This window comes from Myodes glareolus, chromosome 22 (genome assembly GCF_982192425.1).
Source record: "Myodes glareolus chromosome 22, mMyoGla1.1, whole genome shotgun sequence".
NCBI lineage: Eukaryota > Metazoa > Chordata > Mammalia > Rodentia > Cricetidae > Myodes > Myodes glareolus.
The window spans coordinates 59957489-59977434 of NC_142047.1; positions in this window are offsets into that span (position 1 = coordinate 59957489).

Genomic DNA, 19946 nt, shown 5'->3' on the forward strand with positions numbered 1-19946 from the left:
GGGTTAGGGTAAGTACAGCCCTGTGATTCTGGGGAATGGCCTATGAACAGGGAAGTGGGGAAGTGGCTTTTCTGTCCTTTTCTCTTTGGTGTTTTTGTATGCCACTTGTCTGCATGTGCATGTCTTTCCCTTGTCTGTGGAAATTTTCTTCTATGCTTTTTACTGAACATATTTTCCATGAAGGATTCTTCTCATTCTTCTGTTCTCATAATTCATAGCTGCATTTTTTTCATGGTTTCCAAAGAGCTCACATACTTCCTTCATACTAAAAAAATGAAATCATCATAAGCCTTTTATTTGAATGATTGAATTTCTCTTGTCTTATTGCCCAGTTTTCTGTAGAATACATTCTAATTTTGTTGCTCTTATTCTGTTTTTAGTTAGGTTTATGTATTTTTCATTTCTTGGGTTGTTTATTTTTCTAGATTTTAGGATTGTTTAATTCTTTATGTCTGTCTAATAAGTTCTGTTTCCATATCTTTAATTTTTCATTTAAGATTTTGTTTTCTGAATTAATTCATAAAATTATGTGTATCCCCAAATTATTTGTGCCCTGATAAATTCATTGGTGAATTTCCTGAGCACATTCAAAATCATTCTTTTGTATTTTTTGTGTTTAATTTTATTTATGTCACTCTTACTGTTTGCCACTACTGTGAGATTGACCATGTTGGGGCAAACTATGTTTTCCTGGGTTTTCCATGTAACTTCCATTTTTGTGATGGGGCTTGTTTATCTGGATTTAGTTTGCTAGTGAAGTGTTTCTGATACCTTTGTGTTCATGGAGTTTTGGATTACTGTTTGGTGTTCCCAGTTGTGTTCTTCTTGGCTCATCTGTGTTTTGCTTTAGCTCAGATTGGAGACACATGGCTCTGGTAGGATTGTAGATGGAGAGAGGACTGACATGGAATGAGCAAGAGGTGCAATCCTTCTGACCTCACAAACCAGGCTTTGGGAACTGTGATGGGATATTTGGTGGGGCAGGTTCAGTATGTCCCACATCCTTAGATCTCATGAGCTAGGTTATACGTATTACACTGGTTGTGTGCTGGTCCCTATGTGTGCAAATATATTCTGACCTCATGAACCACTTTACACACAGTGCCATGGGTATATTCACTGAGGTGGTGAACCATCCATGACATTGCCACAGTTCTGCCAGCCTCCTAAACTGATGTTCCTGCAATCACTGTTTGTAAATGAAGGGCCAGCTTATTGGTGTATCTGTCCTGCCCAGTACCCCACAGCTGGAAATTCCCAAAGAAAATCACACAGAGTCTACATTAGGTTATAACCTGATTGGCCCATTAGCTCTGGCTTCTTGTTAACTAATTCTTACATCTTACAGTAACCCATAGTTCTTGTCTGTGTTAGCCATATGGCTTGGTACCTTTTCCAGCTGTCCGCTCATATTTTGCTTCTTCAGTTGTCTGGGCAGGAATGGCAGAGGAAATGTCCTGCTTCCCAGAATTCTCCTGTTCTCATTACATCACCTCTACTTCCTGTCTGGTTTTCCCATCTATACTTCCTGCCTGACTAATAAGCATTTATTTTAAATGATTGACAGATTACAGACAATTCTCCTGCACCATTTCCCCTTCTTTTTTTAACAAAGGAAAATATCCATAGTCTGCTACATCCACGGCTGTCTCGCCAGTGTAGCAGAAATGCTGACTGGATGGGCAAATATTGCCGGCAGGATTGGGATTTGCGCTTCTAGGAGCTGTGTGTTCCAGGCGGTCCCTTGGCAACCAGTTGTGGTGTAATGCTACCTGAGTCACCATTAGTATTGACTCGACCTGGCTGTCCTTGGAGCCATATGTGTGTCTTTTCCCTTGTCTGTGTGTTCTTTGTGATTCTTGCATATTGCTAACAGATTAGACTATTCCAGGCAGTTGCGGATACAAATAAGACTGCTAAGGACATTTTTGAATTCTGCTCCGCTATTAATTAAAGCCTTGAAAAAGTAGCCAGTTCTGGGAATTGCCAGAATCATCATTAGGACAATTGCTTGATGATGTGAAACGAAAGGAGTTAATTTTACTAGAAAAAACCTTAGAAGCTTTAGGCATTTGCCTGAGAAATATGTGCAATTGTAAACAGAAGGCCTATGAAACCTTTCTTATGGGAAGAAAAAGACCTAGTCTAAATTGACAATATCTGAGCCTGAGAATTGAGAAGGGAGGAAAGTTGAAGTTAGTGATATAAAGTAAACTTCAGAAAGATTCAAGACTATGTATTAGAATTTTCCTAGCAGAAAGCTTTCCCAGGGAGATAGTAGCCTTTTTCTTTCTCACCCAGGCACACAAGGTCACTTAGCTCAAACCAACCAGCCACCTGCAAGCTGATAAAGATGGTCTAGCTCAAGGGCAGTGATCTCTTTGAAGGCAAGAGGAGAGAGTTTGTTTTGAAAAGTGTGAGAAAGCAGAAGTCCTTGTGCCCAAGTCAAAGCATCTTCAAAGATTCTTTTTGTAAACTATTTTATGCTGTTCTTTTCTGTTTTATGATTTGATGATGTATGCCTTTATCAAGTTCTTTGATTGTAAAAAAATATATAATCCTGCACTGAAGTAAGTAAATCACAGCAGCATGTCTCAACATTGAGAGTGTCTGTGTGTCACTTTCCTCGCCGTATCCTGATTTCTCCTGTGCCTTCGCCCTGATTCCCTTACAGTCTGAGTGGCTCCCCTGAGCCGGTCCGTAGCAATAGTCCATTTTTTGGGATTGTGGGCGTAGTTTTCCAGGCTACTTCCTGCTGATTGGGGGCACTGATAATCTTATGGGGAACTAAAGAAATTTTAGAGTTATAATCAAGTCCTGACTGGAGTGTCCTGTGAGTCTGGGTCATCTCAGGCAGCAGTCTTGAATCAGTTCTGGATGTGGAACTCAGACATCCAGGCCATCTGTTCCTACCTGGGATTTCTTGGGTGGTCTTCCTTCATCAAATCGATTTTTCTTAACTCAGAATGAATCTACAGCCTCTCATTTTCTGTGGAAACAAAAGCAAAATCTCTTCTCCAAAGTAGCATACCTTTTGATTCAGTTTTGAAGCCAAGGTTATTTTCAAAATATCTATCTTGGATTAATTCAGCAGCATTTATAAGCAAATATTTTTTAGCAGCTGTTGCTCCTTCCTCAGAATTCAAATAATTTAAAGAGACCATAATAGTACACAGTATCAAGATTCTCTGTGTATTTTCCATCTTTGTCCAGTTTTATTTTAACCTCTATTTCTTTTATTTTAACTTTTACTTTTTGAGACAGGTTCTCTGTATATCTTTGTCCTGGAATAACTCTGTAGACCAGGCTGTCCTTGAACTCACAGAGATCCACTTGTCTCTGCCTCCCAAGTGCTGGGATTAAAGGTGTGTGCTACAACACCTTGAACTCACAGAGATCTGTGTGTATCTGCCTCCCAGGCATTGGGATTAAAGGTGTGTACCACCACACCCAACTACTGTCTTTTTTCCTTTTTTACCCTAAGAACTTTAACCTTTTGCCTGCATATATTTTTAACACATAATAAACCATTTAGATTTTTTCCATCTTTGAATCACTACTGTATATCTATCTCTCTTTTTCTGACAACATGAGTCTTTAATTTACCAAGCAATATCAGTAGGGGTAAAGACATGGCTTTGACAACTAGATCCAGCCCATTCTTTAGCATTCTACCCTCATGGCACAGGACAGCTGAAGCTATTTTTATTGCCACAACTCTGTGGTGGTTCAAGGTTCTGCCAACAAGCATTCTGCTCACAGACCACTCTTAGTTGGACTACTTGCCTGAAAGAGTCAGAGTTTGCCCAGAAAGTCAGCATTTTAAAACAGCACAGCTTTTTTCTTGCTGTGATTAAAAACTGAAAAGCATGCCTTCAGCTTTTCATCAACACCATTTAAGTGTTTTGTGGCCGGACCTTTTAAAAGAGCTGCAAGGTTTTGCAGCTAAAGCCGAGCCAGGAAGCCTCTCTTAAATGAGAGTGCTTGCTTGCCTCTAGCAAGCAGTGCAGACCTGAGAAATTGCTGCTACCAAGAAAACATGCTTTACTCTATTCTTTTCCAAGATTTCTCAAGCTTTCTGTGGATTCAGATATCCACATGGGTGCCATCTGTAACATGAAAAAATTTTTGCCTCCTCCCTACATCCCAATTCTCTCCCACTCCCCCCACTCCCCTCCCCTTCCCTCTCCAGTCCAAAGAGCAGTCAGGGTTCCCTGCCCTGTGGGAAGTCCAGGTCCAGTAAGGTGAGCATCCAAACAGACTAGGCTCCACAAAACCAGTCCATGCAGTTGGATCAAAACCCAGTGACATTGTCCTTGGCTTCTCAGTCAGTCCTCATTGTCTGCCACGTTCAGAGAGTCCAGTTTGATCTTATGCTTTTTTTTTTCAGTCCCAGTCCAGCTGGCCTTGGTGAGTTCCTATTAGATCAGCCTCACTGTCTGAGTGGGTGGGCACAAATCTCATGGTCCTGACTACCTTGCTCATGTTCTTCCTCCTTCTGCTCCTCATTTGGGTCTTTGAAGTTCAGTCCAGTGCTCCAATGTGAGTCTCTGTTTCTATCTCCATCTATCACCAGATGAAATTTCTATAATGATATGCAAGATATTCATCAGTGTGGCTATAAGATAGGACCACTTCAGGCTCCCTCTCCTCAGATGCCCAAGGAATTAGCTGGGGACAAATAGATGGACACCTGGGAACCCTTCCACTGTCAAGTCTCTTGCCAACCCTAAAATGGCTAAAGAAGGTGTGGAACATATACACATTAGGGTACTACTCAGTGGTAAAAAACAATGACATCTTGAATTTTGCAAGCAAATGAATGGAAATAGAAAACACTATTCTGAATGAGGTAACCAAGACCCAAAAAGATGAATATGGTATGTACTCACTCATAAGTGGATTCTAGCCATAAATAAAGGTCAGTGAGCCTATAATTCATGGTCCTAGAGAAGCTAAATAAGAAGGTGAACCCAAAGAAAAACATATAGTTACCCTCATGAATATTGGAAGTAGACTAGATTGTCAGGCAAAAATTGGGATCTTGGGGGTGGGGGTAGGGTGAGGGTGAGGGAACATGGGGAGAGAAAAGTGAGGAGGGGAGGATGGGGAGACCCTGGGAGAATGGGATGGTTGGGATGGAGGAAGTTTGGATATGGAAGCAGGGAAGAAGATATCTTAATTAAGAGAGCCATTTTAGGGTTATCAAGTTCATCTCTTTATAGAAATCCTGTGACATCTGGTGGTGTCTTCTTCCAGTTCATCTCAGACAAGGGTTTGTATAGTCCTGGAAAGAGCTGGAGGAAAGACAACCTGGGAGTGAATGAGACTGTTCCACAGTTCTCTTGTGGGTAAGTTAAGTAAGGAAGTCAACATACCTTTTCCTATTCTGGAAAATAGTCACATGAATTGAAGAATCAAGTAAAGGCAATAGATTCCATTGTCTTAAAAACATGTGTAATGTGATTGGAAGAGGAATCATTCCTGCTAACCATTTTTAATATAAAATCACTGCATATTACATTCCTTTGTGTGGAATTAAATGATACTTTATTTGAATATCCAGATAACATAATAATGTTTGGAGACATGGACTTTAGTTTGAAAATGAGCTGACATCAGTTTTCATCTGTGTGAGTTGACACCAACATGTCATTATATTCTTTACTTTCACAAATTGGTGTATTTTATAGAAATTTTCAAAGAGCAAAAAGACTATTACCAGTAAATGATTTTTTTTTACCTGTCCTTTCTCCATATTTTCAGCAATGTGATTGACATATCCCTGGTAACAGTTTTCTGGTATAAATTTGGTCAAAATTTTATCTGTTGGTAGATAATTAGATGAATGAATGTGTGGGCTTTTATTGGATTTTTTGGAGACAGTAGATGGGTATTGTAAAAAGGGCTTGTTACACAGTGGTGGTAATGATGAAATTAGAATTTATCATTTTTATGTTAATTTTGAGGACTGGCTGAAAGGTTTCTTTATTAAAAATTGATTTTCTACCCATAAAAGAGTCCAGAAAGAAGAGATTATCAGCAGATATGTATGGGGTGGGTTTAAAGGATGGAAGCATTTCTGCCAAATTCCATTAAGATGTGCACATGGAAATATCGTAGGTGTCCACTGGAGCTTTCTAGACATCTACTGGTGTAAATGGACCAGAGTTTCTAGAACAGTCACAGAGACAATTTCATGCTCAGAGTCTTCAGTGGTGTTAGGTCATCTGTCTGATTCTCAGTCCTTTCCAGTCCCACTAATTCTGGATTTCTACCTGGGAATTCACATCTGGGCTCCAAACAGGAAGAGCACTCTCCAGCAGTGGGAGGGAGTAAGTGATTGAACTGTGATTAACAGTTTAGTCTGCAATTTATTCTGCTCTGTGTAAATAGCATCTGGGAAACTATATGCCCTTTTCTTTTTTATTCTTCAGGCCCCTGTTTTGATAACATTGTCGATGCTAGGTCTGTGACACAACTATAATTAGTGTTATAACTACAGAAGAATTTTTAAATTCTCATATTTATTTCATATTTCCAGTTATTATCCAGTATGGGAAAGTTTTTCAAGCCTTACTTATTTGCTTTTTTAAAAAATGACTTTTTAAAAAAGTCATTCAAAAATATATGCATTCATTTCTAGTGGTGTGGGTCTCCCCACATCAATGAATATAATCCCACATGGTAATGTTCAGTCTTGACTCCTAGGCCATCCTAGATCCTGTCAAGTTGTCAGTCAGCATTAACCACTGCATTTATTTATGTTTATAAGTATGTATGAAAGGACAGGGTTTGGTGGGTAGAGCAACACATTTGTGGTGGTTGACTCTGATCCAACAGGACAGATGGGCCACAGGTGGGCATCCAAGTAGAATTCAGTCCCAGTGACTCTGCATCTCCTTTCTCTGTTCTTTCCTAGACAGTTGAGAGCTCCACTGGGATGTTCTGCTTTGATCTTCATTATCTACAATATTCTTTTCTTTTGATCTCAATCTGATATTGAGACCACATCCCAATCATTTGTTTTTATTTTCCCTGGCTGTAAGCCCACCAGAACATCTATTTCCTTTATTGTGCAACACTGGCAACCCACCATGATGTGCAGAAGAAACTTCAGGATGAGATTGACAGAGCTCTGCCCAGTATGGTCAGTGGATGATACCCAGAGAAGGCGCTCATAGGAAAAGAATTAGCAAGAACGTGATTCATCAGTCTCAATAAGAATTTTTACAGCAGGCCATGCAATAGTTCTTCCACCCAACAAGAGTCTAAGAGAAACAGGGGAGGGACATAGGAGATGAACGCAACCCATAGAAACACACAATCTTTAATACAGTCCTGGCTCTGACATATATTTATCTGTTGTTACAATAATACTACGTAAGAGACACACAGAAAACCTGGGTGACCCTTGAAAACAAGCAGCCGTCCCCCAGGTATCTGTATAGTTATCTCTGCTGATGTCCTCAGGGTGCTGTCCCCACTATATGGTGGTAGACTATCTGTCACTTGTCTTGGCAGGCTTGCCTGACACTCCTCTCAATGACTCCCCTGTCCAGTCCAAACGCATGGCATTTGTGCATGTGTGTGTGTGTGTGTGTGAGTCAACTAGGAATTCTTTTATTCCTGTGGTATTGATGGTGAATTAGACTCCTTCCTGTCTTGCAGTTAGTATGATTTTCAGAAGTTCTTTGAGTGTCAGTGCCTTCTACTGACCATAGCATGTATTACAGTCAGTGTGCGGAACATGTTCTCTCAGAAAATATCCAGGTCAAACCCTGTGAGGTGGCTAATGTTCCAGCTTCAGCTGGTTTGGAAAGCACCTAGATTTGCACTAGAGGGGTGCCTGCCTTTGTGCTTTCGTGAACTTCTAAGTATTGGTCACCTGCTGGTGGGATAAAGCCTTGGGTGCAGTTGTGCTGTGGGGATCATCTCCTGGCTGAAGTGCAGGGAAAGGAGAGTTGGGCAAGTTCCCACGTCCTTGTCATCCTTTCTAGGGATGGGTTTGTTTGGTGGTGAATAGAACTTTAGAAAAAGAGGAAGCCCAAACAGTTGGGAGAATTTAAAAGCTCACTGAGCTCTGGCCCACAACCTAAAGAAGAAGATGGGAGGAGAAGACAGCTGTGCCTTACAAAGTCAACACTCAGAAAGGCAGTCAACCCAGTAGAACCTCATGGTGACAGGCTGGCTTGTAGGGACCATACTGGGTACGGATAGAGGTGGGGAGGGGGCTAGTGGCCCCCTGAAAGAGAAAAGTGCTTGATTGGCAGGTGAACCCGCATTCCTACAGGCGGTCTCCTAGCTGACTTCCTGACCTGCCACCCTGGAGCAATCCTTAAGGGCAGAGGTAGGGCAAGTCTCCACCTAGATGGAGAGTCCTTGCTTAACCTTGAAGTTGTCTTTAAAATTTCCTTATTATTTCATATATGTAGGTTTGTGGAGGCTAATTTTGATTGTCATTTCCACTACATCTCTAATGCATGCATTCAGGCACTGGTGAGGGATTTGATTGATTGGGTAAATTGAGGTGGCAAGACCCACCCTTAATCTTGCAAACACCATCTGTAGTCAGCTCACAGAAAAGAACATGGAAGAGGGAAGCTTCCATATTTTTGTCTATTTGTCCTTGCCCTCTTCAGCAAATTCATCTCTCCTGAGGCATTCCTTCACTGCTGTTAGACCCTTCTTTGGGATTTCAATGCACACTGAAGTCTAGCAGCTCTCTGGAACTCATTTGGGAGTCCTGCAACTGACAGGGACTGCTGAGACATTCAGGTTCCTAGACTGAAGAACTGCCATGTGCTTGTCCTTTCCATCAGGAGACCACAAGTGTAAGACTAGCTGAACCCCTACTTGTGAACCACTAATATAAACAGCCCAAAATATATATGTTTCTGCATTTGTGGATGTATGCTATGTGTACGCATGCATGTTGTGTTTGTGTCTGTATGTGTTTCTGTGTCTGTTTGCATGGGTATTATTTCCAGTAGCGCTGTCCTTGGTGAACACTGACTAAAATTGGTTGTTTTGTCTGCTCTTAGTTTTCAATGAACCACATTCTGTCACTAAACAGCTCACCAATTGGGAAAACTGTCTTACCAGTGAACTCTGGTGCCCTGCTGTCTTGTCAGGTGTCTTTGCCTTCTTTCTTCTTGCTGTGATAGAATACTGACCACAAATACCTTCAGAAAAGCAGACATATCTTTCAAATTGCAGATAAATGTCTACCATGAAGGGAGGCCAGGACAGAAGCTCAGAAAGAAACCTGGAGGAAGAAAGGAACAGAAGCAGAGGTCATGGAGGAACACTGTATACTGGATTGCTCCTCATGGTTTACCTAGCTTACTTTCTTATACCACCCAAAATAACCAGTACAGGATGGCACTACCAACAGAGGGCTCTCCTTCCCAAATCAAGCACTGATCAAGAAAACACGCCACATATTTCCCTTCAGGTCACTCTGATGGAGGCATTTTCTCAACTAAGGTTCCGTCTTCCCAACTGACCTTACTTTGTATTGAGTTGAAGACAAAGAAAGAAAAAAAGAAAGAAAGAAAGGAAGGAAGGAAGGAAGGAAGGAAGGAAGGAAGATAGATAGATAGATAGATAGATAGATAGATAGATAGATAGATAGATAGATAGAAAGTTCTAGCATATAGGGTCACAGATGCATTCAACTGTGCCATTTTTTGAAAATATGAATGCTGGGTTTCCATTTTAGGTCCCCATGCTTTCTCAGAAGGCAGCACATGGACGGCCATCTCCTTATCCTCAGTCTGTACTGTTTTCAGGCTCCATCAAACCTGCATAGGGACAGTGAAATGAGCATTCCCACTGCTTCCCATAGTAATGGAATGGATGTGCTGGTTGAGTCCTATGTGGACAATTTTAAAAGTGTGGTCCTTTATCCATGAACCTGCCATTACTACATCAACTGACTTTCCTTGTCATTTTAGCTACATGTTATGATTTCTGCTATCCGTCTTACCCATTGCAGATGTTTCCTTAAAATTGTCTGGAGAAAAGATAAGGTACACTGTGGAGAACAGGGACATGGCATGTAACAGAATCGATGACAGTTTGAATGGCAGTATCTGTATATTTTCCTGTTGATGTGCTTTTAATTTGATGCTCTCATCTGGATTCCTCCCTGTGCATGGCTGGTGTGCAACTGTGTGGTGAGTTCCTTCTATGTTTCCTGTGTTGGCCTGTTTTTGTGATTTTGTTGAATTACCAGCTCTAAAAACATTCTGCCAATTCCTCAAAATTCTTCTAGACATATTGATTGGTCATTATGGTGGTTTGATAGAAATTGGCACCAACAGGGTGTGGCACTATTAGGAGGTGCGGCTTTGTTGGAGTAGGTGTGGCTTTGTTGAAGATGTGTGTCAGTGTGGCGGTGGGCTTTGAGGACTTTGCTGCTAAAGCTACACAAGTGTATAACACACAGTTGCTTATGTCCCCTGCTTATCAAGATGTGGAACTCTCAGCTCCTTCTCAGCACCATGTCTGCCTGCATACTGCCATTGCCATCCACCATGATAATGGACGAAACTTCTGAAGTGTAAGACAGCTCCAAATAAATGTTTTCCTCTATAAGTGTTGCTGTGGTCATAGTGTCTCTTCACAGCAACAGCAACCCTGACTAAGACAGTGAACTAGGTCACTAGTTCACTCTGACCGTGTATAGGAAGGACAGCTAGACCACTGCTGTCAGTCAATTCTTACTACTGTGCCTCTCTGTCCTCTGTGCTGGACAGTCCTCCATTGGTCTACAGGGAAGCCTGTCTCCACCTGCACCCCGAGTGGGCATTCCCTGAGCCTGGCTAGTTCATTTTTTGGGTAACTAAGTTCTGAGAGACATTGGACACACCAGTTCTGTGACTAGATGATATGCACAGCTTACTTCTTCTTGATGAGACCTGGACTAGCCTGATGTATATAGCCCAGTTTTAGGTCTAATTTACTTGTTTTTTTTTCTTTATTGGCTTATTTATTTATGTACATGAGACAGTGGCAGTTGGTTTTCGGAGTTCGAGAAAAGTCAAGAATGCAAGAGTAGATGCTGTCTCCAAAGAGATTTTTTAACAAAGCTGAAGGATTATAGTGAAATTATAAAGTCTCAAGATTCGATGACTTTTTAAAGCCAAGGCTGACACTTTGATGGTGGCTGTGAAGGCCGTGCCCTGGTTTGGAGCCTGAAGACAGCATTGCCCACTCTTTACATCTCACAATTCTGCTTTCAGGGACCACTAGACACAGGGTCCAGATGGACCAATTTCTTTATATGACAAAACACCTATTGAATATACATGCTGGGTGGTGATGCAGGCCTTTAATCTGAGCACTCATTAAGCAGAGGCTGGAAGATCACTGAGTTCAAAGCCGGATTGGTTTCCAGAGAGAGTTTCAGGACACCTGGGGCTACACAGAGAACCGCTGTTGGGAAACAAACAATCAAAAAAGAAACAATAAATAAACCAAACAAAATACACAACGTTTGGTGACTATGCCTATCTTCCTTTTCATACCTCATAAGAGGCTGTGTTTGTGTCCTTTCCCCATCCTAGTGCAGATGATCCAGTCCCCCACCAGAGGGATCACTCACCTGATCATATCAACCTCATAGGGGTTGAGTCTTCTGATTCAACCACAAAAGGAGCCAAACATTCGGTACACTGGCAAGGAATGAATGTTCATTGAAAAGATATCTCTCGGGTTCAAAATCAAAGGAATTTCTAAACCTCTGCACAGTCTGACGGCTGATGTTGTGTGCAGTAGCACCTGCTGTAAGAATGCATAGCACACTCCAATAAACCCCACTTGGCTCTACCGGAGGTCTGATGCCTGCCTGTCAGCTTCCTCCTTGACTCCTCCCAGCTGCTGTGTTGGGAGAACAGTGAATAGAGATGTGTGTGTGTGTGTGTGTGTGTGTGTGTGTGTGTGTGTGTGTGTGTGCTTGTTTGTGTGGCTTGTGTTTGTGTGCACATATGTGTGCTGGCCTGCACACAGGGTGGCAAGCACATACTTGGGAATCAATGTGACACTACACAAGCAGAGGTCAGAGGACAGCTTTAGGGAGTTGCTTTTCTCCTTCCATTACGTAGGTCTTGGAGATCAAACTCAAGTCACCAGGCCCAAGCAGGAAGATGTCTAACTTTTTAAGACAAGGAGTTGCCCTGTAACTCAGGCTAGCTTCAGACCCTGTAGCATTCCTCTGGCCTCAGTGTCCCAACTGTTAGTTGCAGTTATAAATATACACCACTGTACTGGGCTGGGCTGACTCTCCAAGACTGAGTTCTAAACATGTTGCCTTTTGCCTTGCTTGCCTTCTCATTTCTGACTGTAAGGCCAGACAGCAGCCACACTGTTAGCTGCCATGTGGTCCCTGTGTTGAGGAGCTAGGAACACTCTGCTATCAGCAGGCAATTACCCAGTAATCCAACCATCTTTTGAGTTTGAGAACTGCCCCACTTTTACTCAAGCCCAGGTGAAACCCTAGCCTCAACCAGCAGTGGGATTCATCACAGTTCTAGTAGAGACCTTGAGCCAGAGAAGCAGTCTACACCTGCTTATTGTTTCACAGTTGGAGAATGAGAAGGAATCTGTTCTATGGACACATACAGCTCATATACAAGACTAATGGTCAGATCACTATGTGTAACATCAGCACATACTACATACTCGGCAACAAAACCAGCCTCAAGTCTATTTGGTGTTCTGTAAGCATCTTGTATCTTCATAGGCATATCTTTCTTTAGGTAGGGAAAGTTGTCTTCTATGATTTTGTTAAATAAATTTTCTGTGCTTTTGAGTTGAACTTCTTCTCCTTTTATACCTATTATTCTTAGATTTGGCCTTTTTATATTATCCCATATTTCATGAATATTTTGGGTTAAGCTTTTGGTAGATTTAATATTTTCTTTAACTGTAAGTCTATTTCCTCTATTGTATCTTCAGCACTTGAGATTCTCTCTTCTATTTTTTGTATTCTATTGTTCATACTTGCAGTTGTGGTTCCTGTTCTTTTCCTCATGATTTCTGTTTCTATAATTCCTTCAGGTGTGTTTTCTTTATTTTTTTCTATCTCAGTTTTCAAGTCCTAAATAGTTTCTGTTATATGTTTGAGTTCTTTTTTTTATTTTTCTTTAAGTGATTTACTGACATCTTTCAATTTTTTGTTTGTTTTTTTCCTTCATTTCTTTAAGGTGATTTCTCATTTCATCTTTAAGAAGTTCTAACATTCTCTTGAGGTAATTTATTAGATCATTTTCTCCTTGTTCATCCGTATTTGGTTGTTCAGGTGTTGCTTTTGTAGGGTCTTTAGGTTTTACTGGTATTGTGTTCCTCTTTGTGATGTAGCATGTAATCTTACCTTTTCTACTCTTCTTTTCCTCTAACAGCTGTGGTTGGGGCTGTCTGAGATTTTATTGAATAATCTTCTAGGTGCCAGTGAATCCAAAGCTAAGATGGTTCTCCTCATGGTAGAGTCAGTGTCCCAGTTCTAGTTATTCCATTGGTTATTCCTGTCCCAGGAGGCAGCTCATGTGCTTTGGGCTGCTCTCTTGGAGTTTGCTGTCTCAGGCCTACTTTGGCCTAGGCTGCTGGCTTTGATCTGTTTCTGTAAATCTTGGTCTGGATCTCCTACTGCAGAAGTCCCTGGGTTGGAGTTGGACCTGTTCTGGTGGAGATCGCTGACTCTGCTTTTGGTTTCTGGTTTAGTCCTGATGTCCTGGGACTGGGTTTGCTCCTGGCTTCTGCTTCTCATGGAAATTGTTCTCTCTGTGTCTTAGGTAACTGGTTCAGTCCCACTCCATTTCTGGTGGAGGTTGAAGACTCTAAGTCAGGTTGTTGGCTCAATCCTGCTCTGCCAATCCCAGGACTGGGTTGCTCCCAGGGCTGGATTTGCTCCTGGCTTCTGCTCGAAGTAGAGTTTGTTTCTTCTGGCTCTCTCTGTCCTAAGAGTCTCTTTCAGTTCATCTCCTGTGGAATTTGTTGTCCAAGGTAGAATTTCTTGCCTCAGGGCAACTTTGGCTTAGGTTACTGGCTTTGACCTGTATCTGTAAATTATGGTCTGGATCCCTCCTGCAGAAGTCCCTGGATTGGAGTTGGGTCTGGAACGGTTTCTGGTTCTGGTCTACTGCCTTGGAGGTCCCAGGCTTGGTTGTTGCCTGAACCCACAGAGGACCTGCTTACTTCCTCAGAGGTCTCAGACTCGAGCTTGGATCCACAGGGGTTCCAGGTTCCTGCCTATTTCCTTTGATGTTCCAGACCAATCCCTGAACCCACAGAGGACCTGTCTCAGGCCTATGCTCTCTAAGGTCTCAGATAATGCCTTGCCCCACCGAGATCTCTGGTTCCTGCCTATTCACTCAGAGGACCCAGATTCAGTCACACCTAGGGTGTCAGAGGTCCTGGCTCCAGCCTAGTTCCTAGGAGGTCCTAGACTCTCACCCAGACACACCCAGGTGTTGGCTGAGGTCTATTCCCTTGAAGATCCTGGATTCATCTCTGGACCCTAAGCAATTTCTGGCTCTGGCTCACTTTTTCAGTGGTTACTCCCTTCTACCTTTTCCCGTGGAGATTGTTGACTCTGTACCTGGTCGCTGGCTCAATCCTGGTCCACCCGTGTCCTAGGACTGGGTTTGCTCCTGGCTTCTGTTCCTGGTGGAGCTTGTTCTCTCTGTGTCTTAAGTACTGGCTCAGTACCACTCTGGTTCCTATGGGGATAGAAATCAGGTTGTTGGCTCAATCCTTGTCTGCCAGTATCCCAAAAATGGGTTGGCTCCCAGGGCTGGATTTGCTCCTGGCTTCTGCTCCCAGTGGAGTTGGTTTCCTCTGTCCCTCTCTGTCATAGGTGTCAAAAGATGAAAATCTTATGGTTGACACCAATCAACCTCATGAGAAAAACTTGAAACCATGCAGCAGGGATAGACACACAGATGCCCAGTGAAGACTTTCTATTCTCAAGTACACCTTATGATGGGAAGTTTTGCCCCTGAGGATTTTGGAACAACTGAAAGCCTCTTATCTTTTTCTCTTTTACATCATCCATTCATTGCCCAAAGAGGACACCTGGATGTTTAAAGGATTTGGTTTTGTTTCATTTAAGTAGAAGGTTCCTCAGACATAACTCTGGAAACACTAAAATGGTTTCTACTCAGTTCAGTTTTCTACCAAAAACTCCTGTCTAGCCTGTCTTTGTCTTGGGTGAGTTCCTGTCCCATCCTCCTCACAGCAGTCAAGAAACAGCTGGCAGCCATCCAGAACTCTAATTTAAGCAGAACCCCTCCTCCCGATCTTCTGTCTTCTGAAGGTACCAGACACTCTCACAGGGTTCACAGAGGCAGGTGGGCGGGCAGACATACAGACTGAGTATCTGTGTGATATTAAGCATGTGTGTATGTGTCCTGTCATCCTTTATTTAATAGTGCAATGGCACTATTAAATTTGGGTAGGTCTCAGGAGCACATAATCCCAAATCTCTGCTGGGCAGTGAGCACAGGAAACCAGACTCTAAGCTGTAGCCTTGGAACCAGTTCTGGAACTCCCAAGTGCTGATATTAAAGGAATGTGCCACCACTGCACCACCCAGCTGGATCTCTCCTCTTCTCTGCAGGTGGACATCAGCTTGACTGACTGACATGGCACTTCCCAAGATGGGAACAAACATTCAAAAGCCACTGTGGGCATCCCAGCTCCTCTGTGCCCACTGCTGAGGCCCTCCCTCCACCTCTCTGCTTTACAACAAGGGGCTAGGCCTCCATTGAGATTCTCCAGGAGGTGCCCCGTTTTCTACCTCACTGTGCCTGATGGCCCTCTGAACCTTGGTAAGACCAAAGAAGGTTTCCAGTGCAGCCTGTGAAGGCAGAGCAGGTACAGTCATGAGAGCATGAGGCTTTTAATTTTAATCCTATAAAACCTCTCTCTTATAAGTCATGTACTCCCCCACCAGACAGCACTGGCTTTCATTGTCTGTATTTTTCTGGTTTTCCTTTTTTTATTTTTCTTCATATACTCCCTGTCACCAGAAGAGGGCACTAGATCAACAACATGTGGTTTCCTGAAATTACAGAAATTCCACCTCTCCAGTTCTGATTCTTTCTTTGTTCTTCCTGCATGTGTAATTCTTCCTCCAATTAATTATAAGGCTAGAAACACCTAATGACAATCATGTGAAAGAAACACCCACTAATCAAAATCATTAACCACTCATTCATTGATCTCCCAGTCCCATCAAATATCTCACAAATTCTCACAGGATTATTCCTGGCTATACATTATACATCAAACACATCAACAGCATTCTCATCAGTCACCCATATCTGCTGAGACGTAAACTATGGTTGGCTCCTCTGCTACTTACATGAAAACGGAGCCTCCATATTTTTCATCTGTCTTTTCCTCCACATAGGACAAGGTGTCTACTATGGCTCTTATAATTGAAACCTGAAACATACGTATTGTCCTTCTATTCGCAGTAATAGCAACAGCATTTATACACTGTGTTCTCCCATGAGGACAAATATCCAATTGAGGGGCCACAGTAATTACAAACCTACTATCAGCCATCCCTTACATTGGCACAACTCTAGTAGAATGAATTTGAGGCAGATTCTCAGTAGACAAAGCCATCCTCACATGATTCTTTGCATTCCATTTCATCCTAGATTTTATCATCACAGTCCTTGTATTCGTACACCTACTGTTTCTTCATGGAACAGGGTCCAACAATCCATCAGGCTTAAACTCAGACACAGACAAAATCCCATTCCACCCTTACTATACAATCAAAGACTTTCTAGGAGTTCTACTCTTATTAATAGCTCTCAAAATTGTGGTTTTATTTTTTCCAGATATTCTTGGAGATTAAAGGAATGGACCACAACCACCTGGCAGGATCTCTTTCTTTCTGTTTTCCTGCAGGTGGAAATCAGGTTGAGTGAAGTGCCAGAGTCAAAGGTCTATTCTACCACCTCCCAACACCAGCAGTATTTTTAACATCATGCTTGGCTGCTCTCTTCTCATACATTGAGTTTAATAAATTTGAAAGACAGACTGAGGGAAAAAAATTAAGAAAAACAGAGAAGTCCCTATGTGAAACAGGACTAAATAGAGATCAAGAATGAGAGGGAGAGAAAGAGGGGGGGATAACACAGTATTCCCTCAAGCACAGGAAAATATAATCTTAAGAACACTTGGCACACACAGTGAATTCAGTCCTTTGAGGGAATTTACAGGTTTTATTGCTTACCATTTAGAAAAAACCATCTAGCTGGGTGGTGGTGGCAGCACATTTCTTTATTCCCAGTTCTACAAGAGCTGTTGTACAAGAGCTAGGTCCAGGACAAGGTCAAAGCCAGAAAGAATAAGTTTTTAAGATTTATTCAACTTTATTATATGTGCAATGATGTGAGAGTGTCAGATCACCCAGGGACTGGATTTACAATCACTTATGGGCTGCCATGTGGGTGCTGGGAATCGAAGACACTTCTTCAGGCAGAGCCACTGAGATATCTCTCCTAGAAATTAAACTCAAGACCTCTGGAAGAACAGCAAGTGCTCTTAAAATCTGAGCTATTTCTCCAGCCTTTGTTTGTTTCTTTAATTTTGGAAAAAAATAATGTATTTATTTTATACATGAGCACTCTATTTGCATGTACTCCATTTTGCCAGAAGAGCACAATAGATACCTATGTTGTGGTTTCTGGAAGTTGAAGAAATTTCATCTCTCCAGTTTTGATACTTTCCTTGTTCAAGAGGAGAACTACCATCACCATGGGATGTGAATGACATTAAAAATCAAAATTCCCTGGAAGAATTTCATCACCAAATGCATAACAGTCCTACATGAGATCACCCTGTGGCATATTTTTATTGTATATTTTTGTTTTGTTTTGTTTTTATGTTCTCTGACTTTCTCGTACATTGAGTTTACCTTCAAGTTTTGCTTCTATCAGTGCGCCCATGTCTTTCCCTGTGTGTGTGTGTGAGGTTGGCAGGGTCACAGTTCAAAACATTTTAGTCAAGACCCTTTGCAGACAGCATGGTTGTTGACTTCACCAAGATGGAAGCTTTTAGGAGGCTGCCTCTGGTAACCACCTTGATGAGTGCCAACCTCAGAAAGATGGTAGACACTATGAGCCATATTCAAGGTCCATTTTGCTCTCAGTCTCCTAACCACTAGAAGAGCATGATTTGAAACCAGTGTCTCCAAATTCTCCACATTGCAACAATATACTATATGTGTAAAGAAAAATGCTGTAGGGCTGGAGAGATGGCTCAGAGGTTAAGAGCACTAGCTGTTTTTCCAGAGGTCCTGTGTTCAATTCACAGCAACCATATGGTAGCTCACAACCATCTACAGTGGGATCTGGTGCTTTCTTCTAGTTTAAAAGCATACATGTAGGCAGAACACTATATATAAAAAATAAATCTTTAAAAAAATGAAAGAAAAATACTGTAAACCTTTAGCTTTCTGTCTAGTATGAGAGGGTGAGAGAGAGAGAGGAGAGAAGAAAAGAAAAGTGGAAGACAGACTGAGGAAAAAAATCAAGAAAAACAGAGAAGTTCCTATGATGATATAATAGAGATCTAGAATGAGAGAGAGAGAGACAGAGAGACAGAGAAACAGAGTATTCCCCCAAGCAAAGGAAAACATAACCCCTACAAAACACATGACACACAGTGAATTCATCCTTTGAGGAAATTTATAGGTCTCATTGCCCACCATAAGAAAAAACATCTAGCTGGGTGATGGCGGTGATGCATTCATTTTTTCCAGTTCTAGGGTACAGACTCCAAAGATAGAGAGAAACCTTGTCTTGAAAAAGCAAAAAATAAATAAGTAAAGTATTAAATGAATAGACTGATAGATGTATAGACAGACAGATAGACACAGAGATAGATTCATAGATACATAGGTTGATAGACAACTACACAGATAGATAGAGATGATTGAAGACGTCAGAGATCAGGGGAGGCAGAGGCAGGCTGATTGCTGTGAGTTTGAGGCTACCTTTCTCTGCAGTGTGAGTTTCATGACAGGCAAAGTACCACAGAGAAACCCTATCTAAGAAAAAAGTATGTTTAGTACATGTTTTTAATCCCAGCACTAGGAGGCAGAGGCAGGGGCAGTTGGATCTCTGTGAGTCTGAAGCTCATCTTGTCTGCAAAGTGAGTTCCAGGGCACAAAAAGATACACAGGGAAACCCTATGTCAAAAAACCAAAACTCAACTAAAAATAATAATGATAATAATAATAATAATAGATCTAAGAGTTCAAATAATTGAGTTCACCCATAATTCAAAAATTAAAAAATAAAGAGTGTGTCTGACTGATCAACAAAAGGACTATGTGTGCCGCGGTTCTACCACGATTATGACATGGTGAGAGGAAGAGAACAAGGAACTGAGGGAGGAAGGGAGGGAGAAAAGTAGCAAGGTCAGTTCCCTGCCATCTAAGTCTCCTTTCAAAGACATTTCACCATGGCCAATACGTGCTTGCTTCGGGTTCTCTTTCTGTTGTTCTGTTTTTTCCTTAATTTATTTATTTATTTATTAAAAATTTCCACCTCTTCCCCACCTCCCTTTTCCCTCCCTCTCCCCACCTCCCCTACCCTCTCTAGTCTTAAGAGCAATCAGGGTTTCCTGCCCCGTGGGAAATCCAAGGTCCTCCCCCCTCCATACAGGTCTATAAAGGTGAGCATCCAAACAAACCAGGTTCCCGCAAAGTCAGTCCATGCAGTAGAGTAAAAAACCGAGTGCCATTGTCCCTGGCTTCTCAGTCAGCCTCCACCATCAGACACATTCAGAGAGTCCGGTTTGATCACATGCTCCATTAATCCCAGTCCAACTGGCCTTGGTGAGCTCCCATTAGATAAATCCCATCGTCTCAGTGGGTGGACGCACCCCTTGTGATCCTGACTTCCCTGCGCACTTTC